General features: G+C 39.0%; 1 long non-coding RNA gene across 1 annotated transcript; it reads right to left on the reverse strand.

The window, feature by feature from the left end:
* Positions 1-6,525: 6,525 nt before the first annotated feature.
* LOC142055753 (uncharacterized) lies at positions 6,526-7,854 on the reverse strand. The gene is made up of 3 exons (XR_012660032.1): positions 7,723-7,854; positions 7,335-7,391; positions 6,526-6,682 (listed from the first exon to the last, which is right to left on the reverse strand). It is a non-coding gene; the product is annotated as an uncharacterized LOC142055753 (long non-coding RNA).
* Between the last annotated feature and the right edge of the window lie 1,263 nt (positions 7,855-9,117).

Here is a 9,117-nt window from a genome sequence, read left to right on the forward strand (position 1 = left end):
GCCTTCTGACAGGGTAAAACAACAGGCTTCAGCATAGGATGTTTGCACTGGTTTGAAATGAAGGAACTTCCACAAATGCAGACAATTCTCTCAGGAAGAAAAATATGCTCATATATCTCATGGCTGTGAGGTCATCATAGAAAAGATATTCCATCAGAACAAATTTTTACTGTTTGAGTTTTCAGATTGCTTAGATACAATATTTGTGTCTCCTTCATCTATCATAGGAGAGGGCAACAGGAACAGCAAACTGCTTTTTTTTTTTTTTTGCATCATTGGCTTTCCAGTTTTACTCTCAGAATACAACACTGCATTATCCTTCATGAAAACACATACTACTTTCATCAGTCTTTCCTCAGGGCTTGATTCCATTAGCTTTCTACATGGAACTGCTGGATAAGGCCTTCTCAGATCAAGCAAAAAGCCTACCAAAGTCTGAGGAAAACATCCCTGAAGAAGAATTGCAGGATTTCAGCCATGTACAATCACAGTATTGCTTAGCTTTTAAATCTTGCCGTACATAGTGGTTTAAATTCTTCCTGTTCTGTTTGCATTTTATTGCTTTTGAATAGAACTTTAAACTCTTTGAAATGCTTTGAAAAGACACTCATAAAATACATAGAAGTTGCTATCACCTGTGCTGTTTATGATCATGTTATAGCCTCGTGACAGTTCTCCCACCCAGACATCATCCTTTACACTATATCTTTGCAATATCACTTGGAATATCCCTGTGCTTTTGAGTTAGCTTTTTGCATAATAGATTAAATTTAAGATTACACTGCCTGTCATCAAAATCTAAGTACATTTGAAAATTCCCTATTCTAAAGCCAACAGTGCTTGTGACAGCCTCAGTGACTGATGTTTATTGCTAATATATTTTTGTTGAGATTGCTATATTATTCCTTCACCAGAAAGTCAAGTTAACCTAATTTAAAACAGTAGTTTCATGGAAGTAATCTGGCTTTCCTACATTTTCTGCAGAATCTTCCTTTTTGCAGATCTTTGAGAGAGACAGTATGAAATTCTTCAGTCTTCAATGGACTCTGCAGAACATGTAGATCACCTAATCAAAGAGAAACAAATAAAAAGTATGTACACAGAGAAAACTTCAAGTCAATCAGTAAAGTAACTTTATATTGATATTTGCAAAACCTTCCATCTACACTATCTACTACGATACAATGTTTATATAAAGCAGGAAGTTCCAAAAAATCTTTGCATTTACAGCCTCATCTTTACTTCAGCAATAAAAAAGTTGAAATATGTCACATGGTGTGACTGGTGCTTTGTATCAGTACTATTTATAAAAAACTTTTTCTTTTAAAAGTTGCTGGTAACTACCCTGTTCTCCCTCCCTGTGGCTGAAGAGATGGAGTCATCTGTCACCCTTCACATATCAAAGCACAGCCACTAATTGTGATAGGTAAAATTGTTCGAATATGTTGGACAAAACCCCCAACAGTCACAATTTTGATCAATCATATGTGCATTTGAAGCTATAACAGGGAAACTGGCCAGGCTCAATGTTGTTGCATGTGAGTTTCCTATCCTGTTTCCCTTTCATCAAGCTATTAAATGAACTCTGTATGAAAATGTCTACTAAAGCAACATTTTTCTGTTGGTTTGTGGTCTCCTCAGAAGGTCAGGGTAATTCTGGCTGTCAGTCTGTGACTACATTTGACCATATATGACTGAGAACCCAGAAACCCTAGGCTACATCTCTACTAGCTAACCAAGCATCGCCAGGGCACAGCACAGCCTTACTTATTACATGAGCTTTTAAATCATAGTTTTGATCTGAGCCAACTACAACACTCCCAGATCTTTTTTGTAGAGAATCTGGAGATAACACAGGCCAGGACCATTCCCAATAGGCAGCTTGAACGCAGTCACCCTCTTTTGTGGAGCTGGGAGAGGTTAGCTATGGTGATGTGCAGGAAATGTGTCAAGCCAGTTGACTTCAAAATTGAAGGACAGTGCCTGACCTGTTTTAGTTCCTAAAGTAGAGGTAGTTAACCTCTCTTTTTTGTAAGAAAAAATACAAAATTAAATTTTACAGTTTAGTTTCTGTCAATAGAGAATTGTTCTGACTTGTTTTTGACAATAAAGTAGCAGAAAATGCTGGCAGACAATTTACCATCAGTAAGAGCACAAAATCCTCTCAATAGTAGAAAAGACACCTAAAAATGTTAGCAAACTCAAATGAAGCTTTTTTTAACTTCCATGTTGCAGAAAGGTGGGGAATATCATGTAGCCAAAGCCTGTTTCCTTTCCTGTTAAATACAACTCCTCTTGGCTAAGTGTATTTTTCTCCCAAAGCCTGTCCATATGTATGGAACAGTTAATTAAAGCTTTGTCCAGTGAAAAATCTTCCCATGTCCTCGGATACTTATTTCTACTACTTTGAATGGAAACAAACTGTTCATTGTAGGGTGGACAGAGAATTCTCAGAACCAGCTTCAGTTGATCTAATAGCCCGAGCATGAAAGCATTTGTGAAGGGACCGAATACTAAATAGTGAGGGTGACAAAGACCATCAGCTTTCAGACCTAACTATCCAGAAGAACGCACAGAATGCAAGAGGTGGAAATTTCAAAAAAGAGAAATTCACAGGACATTTTTGTAAAAGTGCCAAGGGGCATTTTGACCTTTCCCTGTATTATTTCCCTGGTAAAATAAGTAGCACTGGACAAAATCCCTGGTGCTGTCATACACTACTAATAGCAAGTCTGCAATTTTTATTGAAAACCCCTCTACTTTTTTACAGTGTACATTTCAATATTTCATCTGCATAAAATAAGGTCAACTCTATTCTACCCACAATAACTACTTGTGAAGAGAACAGCATGAATAAAAGGGAAATGGAGATAATGAAAAACATACATTAATCCATTTGTAAGAACATATTTAATACCTTCAACTTTGGCAGACAGGTGAATAAGCTTCTGTAGAAAGCTGGCACAGCTTTAAAATAGCAGTGGGTAAAACGGTATGTGTTGTGCATCACACAGTGTGCAGTGAGACAAGCAGAGCGTATGCATGGGTAACTCTGCTTCATGACTCAAGAAGTCAGTGTGTCATTCTCTTCCAGCAAACTTAGTATGATCATCACATAAAGGACAAAAAAATGGGTCTGGAAGTCTCTTTTTCCTTTTTTCTTTCCATCTTCAGAGGGGCTGAGGCTTCTTCCAGGAGAACAAAGGTTTCAGCAGCCAACTCAGCCAAAACATCACCTGCAGATATCCCTGTGCCAACCAGAGCACCCTGGTGAGAGATGACATACCTGCCCAAAACCAGTGCTGACACTATGGCTCCAGACAGAAGCTGCAAGGGATTACCCATCTCCTTGTCAGAGGGACATGAGTTTCTGTGGTGGATATGATTTTCTGCCAGCCTGGTGAGGCTGGCAAAGATTTACTCAGGGGAAAAAAAAAATAATAAAAAGACTTTGGTCTTGAAAGGAGATCTTCCCTCAACACAGCTGCATGTATTGGTGATATAGCCAGAAGTTTTATGCACTTTGCCTTGTGGCTAATCCAGGCCTACTGTCAAGAGTGGGCTTCATTTTACAACCAGAATTTCCAGAGATGGCAAAGCCAAAGGTAGGAATAAGAAGTAAACAAAGGAAGAATTATCTCCTGGAGAGGAGTGGAAATGTGTTTCTCGTCATTATACATAATGCCTTTTAATTTCTGCAAAAAAACCCACCTTTTCTATATCTCTTGAGTTTGAATTTAGCCAATGCATACCACGTAGAGTGAAAAACACTAAGGAGGATGGTTATGAAGTTATGGTTTCAAAGATAACAAATCCTGGGTTTTTTTTAACATTATACAGTTTTCTAGCCTTCCTCCAAATTGAAAGACATTTCACAAGGCCCGCCAGGACATTGGTCTGCGATAGAAATAAGCAGCATTTCAGGACACGTGTTCTGGGAGAAGGTGAGTGTCCGCAGATGTTTGTTCAAAGCAGCAGGTTTGTGGTTAAGTAGCAGTTGGAACAGGCTTTAAAGACATAGACAAAAAGAAATTTAAATCTTAGGAAGAAATGAAGTCTTGTTCATTTATGACAAAAACAGATCTCTTGGAGTTTTTCATAACAGATGTAATATCAACTACGGTGTCCTGGACAGTTTCCAATTCAGGTAACTAGAAAATACCTAACTAAATGTTCCCTCAGTTTCAAAACTATTATTTACTACTAAATTTAATTTGATTAGTAGTATTTTTATGTCCTTTCATGCAGCTGCTACAGTCTGTTTTAGGAATCAACAATGGTTTTAGGTAATTCAGTTGTGTATGATATTTACAAAGCATTTTCCTATTTCTTACAAAAGACATCATAAACACACATAATCTTTTTTTTTCAATGACTAAATAATAGAATAAAAAAGTGGGAAAGTGAAATATAGCAAGGAAAGCAGAGACAATAATCATTTCATTCCCTCACACACTGTCTGTCACATTGCAAACATATCTGAAATTTACAGAAACGGTTTCATCAAAACTAGGTACTTGGTTGAAACAAGGTGCCTATTAAGAACCCTGATTTTTTTTTTCTTCCACTACACTTCATGCATGCACTTAAGTCTGTAGACTTTATGTCAACAGAATTTAGCTCAAAAGCTCTCTGAAAGTATGCACTACAGTGATAAACCATACATAGAACATAATTTTGAAATCTTCAGAGCCAAATGCAGTCTTTCCATTGTTGGGATAGTAAATATCCTCAAATGTTGGGACAGTAAATGCAATCTTGGTGGTTTCAATCCATCTCAGACTTGAGAGACATCAGAGTAGCTTGAAATTGGAGATCTTATTTCTCCAATCCCCCCTCTTCAAACACAACACAAACTGTTTTTGAAAGGCCATTACAGACCCACTGACATTAACATGGAATTGGAGTCCATGCTTAGAGAAAAATTTTCCTCTAATGACACTAAAGAGCTCAAGGAGGATGATCTGCTGTCCCTACACGTGAAGGTAAACTTACCTGGACACGGAACTGAATCAAAATAAGGCAGAAAACTTTAAACAGAGAACTACCAAAAACAAGATGGTGTGCAAAAAAAAAACCCTGAAAAATGTTTTGGTTAACACCTAGGACAGTTCATTATTTCCTGTAGAAGAATATTCAATGATTAATATACATTGGCTCTTATTGTTCTCACATCAACCACAACTACTATGTTCCCTCAGTCTTTCTTTGTCTAGCCCTGCTCTGTGCAACTCTTTCTGACCACTTTACTATTCCAAGTAAGTAAAGTATAACATTAAAAAGGACAAAGAAGATTGTATATTGAGTGACCATGGCACTGGCATAAAGTTACAATCACATCTCAATGCAGGACAATGTGTCACATCAGCAAGTGCTCATGCTGGAACTCCCTTGCCCTTTCCTTCAGCACTAAGCGAACAGATGTATATGGTCCAAGAGTTTCAACCAAATGATCTCACACTTTAAGAAAAGTCTCTCTCGTGCAAGACAAGCAAATGCTATGATAAACAGAAACATGCCATTGCACAGTGACAAAGGGTGAGATCAGACTTTAGCACTGCAGATATATAACTTCCATGCATCATCAAGGATGCTACAGTTTCTGTAATATAACCTTGCTGCTTCTATTAGAGAGTGCAACAAATATTCTTTGCAATTTTTTGTGTAGAGGTGTTCGCAAGTCACAATACACTAGTTTTGCAGGAGCAAAACCATTCATGGTTTTGATATAATTAACATTGTTCTAATTCATTAATAAATGCAAGGTAAAGATGACAGGACCATTTTTTAAATTCAGGTTCATCATTAATTCTTTTTACAGTGCAACAAGAAAGCCTGGCAAATGGGCAAATGGTGGTTGTGGTGGGGGAGTAGGAAATAGAACTTCAGTTCCAGTTAGCCAAAGAAAACAGAACAGAGATGAAGGTTGAATTCTACCTTGTGTCCAGCTCCACTGGTGAAAAATGTATAGAAGAACCAGTTAGATATACTCGTAGATGGTGAACATCTTTGAGATGCTCATTGAGGTGTTTATCTGTTCCACTGCTGATGGATTAGTTATTTGTTGTACTTTTGATTGGGGGTGGGGGGGCGGTCCAAACTTTAAAAAAAAAAAGGTTCTGACAATAATATTTGCTCATCTATTTATTATTTTTAGTCCTCTTCTGAAATTACTTATCCCTTCAAACACCACATTCTCAAAATCAGTCTGCTGTCTTAAAAAGAGTTGGTAAATTTGGTCTGATTTTCCACTGCTTGTACAGAGAGATAGAGGGAATCCAAATGAAAGAGAGTAAAACATTGCTGTGCTAACTTGTTGGCACTTTTCCATGTGTTTTTTGTACAATCACTTACATATATTTAATTGGCAGCAGAGAATCAGACTCAACATTATCCTCAGTCCACTTCTACAAGACAGGGTGGATGGATCTAACAGCTCATTGCTGAAAGAAAGTGTAGATCCCACCTCCTCCCACATGTGTTTTCCACGTATGATCCTGGCTATGCGGTACTGCCACTCACCTTTGCCAACCGCAGTGCTCTTCAGACACCACCATCAGTCAATTCACCCCCTTGACTTGGAGGAAAATAACCAGGAAGTTGGATAATTCTCTTTTGAGTTAACCAGTTGAACTGGCTCAAGAAAAGAGGCAAAGGGCAAGACAGAGCAGGGGGAACAGGACTGTGAGAGGGAAGAACAAGAAAGGAAGGCACAGAGTGAGGAGGAGGAGGGAACAAGCTGTTAGATTAACATTGCCACTTGTTGGGTTGTAGCCATAAACATTACTTTCGCAGCACCAAATAACAAGTTATGCCAAATTGTTAGATGCAAAAGGAAGACAGGGCCAAAATTGTTCTTTCCAGGCACTTAGAATCTAAGTGGGTAGCCCCTGGGAAAGCAAAGGCACATACCTAGTTAATACTTTGAAAAATTGGGACATAATTCATTCAAGTTATGGGGGTGGAGGGGGGAGGTTGTTTCTCCTCTTAAGTAAAGTAACTGTTAACAACATTCCTTCTGCTGGGAGCTTAAAATTTAGATGATTTATCACCAGCACATGACGTTACTATTTGCAAACATAATCATTTCTAAACTAGAGATTAGCATGATCCAGTTTAAGACCATAACTCTTTTGAAGTCGCATGTTCCTAAATATTTGACTTCTCATTTTTATTTTCTTTTCACTTATCCTCAGCATTGAGCAAAGGAATTAACTTACTCAAATAAAGGCAGTAGGAGGTTTTCGTAGAATATAATTTTATTACTCATTGTAGCAATCACTTGATTAAATCATTCGCAAGACAGGCCTCTTGATAAAATACTGTTTACTTACCCCTGCACTGAAAACAGCTGGGTCCCAATCACTGCAGGGTTGATTCAGCCATTCAGCCTGCAAGAAAAGATAAATTAACTTTGAGATAATTTGGAAAAGACACTGCAAAACTAAAGTTCTTTGCAAATTAGGAATCATCTTTCATGGAAACGGAGACGTTTGCTCTAGTACTCTGGTTCATCTGAAATTTGAGGTGAGTGCTGAAATACTACAGAGAGAACTTTTACACAGAGGCACTAGGACGGTCCTGGCACTACCTACCTGTTATCTGTAGACAAGATCAACCCTCACTCATTGGTGAAGTTCACATACGTTATGGGTTAAGGCAGCCTGAATTTCTGCAGATGCTGTAGAGCTGGCTAGCTCTTACAACTTGGTCATATCTTACCTTTGCACAGGAAATAAGCTTGCCTAAGGATCACATGGGTGTTTTGATTTCGTAGGCCCTGGAGACAGCCTCCCCAAAGCTCTGCTGAAATCCTGTGGGCAGTGCAGGTCCTGCAGGCACAGGCTGCTCAGAGACAGGCATGTTACTGGTGCTTTGTGCAATGCAGTGTTGGGCTGAGCAGCCAGACTGAGGCAGCTGGGCTGCGGTGTTAAGGAGCATGGGAAGAGGTGGGAGAGGAGGCAGCAAATGCTGAAGGACAGCTTAGAGAAAGTGGGTGTTGGGAGTGTGAGAGCAGAAGAAAAGGGAAGTACAAATAGAGTTACTGTATATTTGACTAACATAGTAGAGATGATTCATTTTCTGCTGGTTTATATATAGTAAATTCATTCACCGTGTGACTCTGACACACTACTATTACTATCATTATTATTGTTATTGCCACTGCTATTGTTACTATTCTTTCAATTTTATCATAGTCATAACTTCCATATTAATTTTCATTTATGTCCCTATCTTTTGAGGTGAAATCACAGTACCAGTGTGCCAGTGAGGTGTGGGACATGAAAACTAACTCAAGCCTGGAGAGCTAGAGACAGACTGGGTGTCACTGTTTGGATCACAGCACCTAGCAGCAGTGTTTGGGGATATTGCTTTACAAAACAGATCCAAGGCTTTCAACAAGACTATAAGGGCCAGGGGAGGGAGGAGGGCAGAGGGGAGGATTTGTCTCCCCTTTCATTCCCGTGACCCACCACAGAAAGCAGGAGAGGCTTCATCTTGAACAGAGAGGAGCAGCGCCCATGAAATCTTCATTAGCATGCGTTATTAAGATTCCCTCCCCATCCCTGAGAGCAGGTGCCTTTGGTATAAGGTCAGAGGGGTTTGCAATGGCTAAGGCAGTACCAAACACATGACTGTTCCGAAATTTCAGCTCCATGGTTTGGCCAAAGCTACCGTGAGTCAACAGACCAACAATCCTGATTCCCTGGCCAGTTTGCAGTATTCAAGGTTAAAGAGTGATGCATGAAAACTCACTGCCAACCAAAAAGTGTGAGAAAGAGAAAAAAATAGCCAGCTACGGTTAGCTTTTAACATTAATTCTCTGTGGCCCTTGGCTTGCTTTAACTCCTCATTTTTGTTCTTTCTATAAAGAGAGCAAAAAACAAGCATTCACAGAAATTTTACTGAGACATTATCACTCTTCTTTTTTTGAGAGAGAGTGTTGGCGAGGTGGCATCTTTCAGTCCTTCCAGACATGTTTCAGATGATACAAATCAGCATCATTCTGTTACACTGATAAAGCTGGGAGGATCACATCGAACAACAGGCTTCAGTCTCGTGTTGGAAGTGCCGAAATACTTTCCTCATGCCTTCTAAAAATACTTTCTTGCTGCT

Source organism: Phalacrocorax aristotelis, chromosome 3, assembly GCF_949628215.1.
Source record: "Phalacrocorax aristotelis chromosome 3, bGulAri2.1, whole genome shotgun sequence".
Lineage (NCBI taxonomy): Eukaryota > Metazoa > Chordata > Aves > Suliformes > Phalacrocoracidae > Phalacrocorax > Phalacrocorax aristotelis.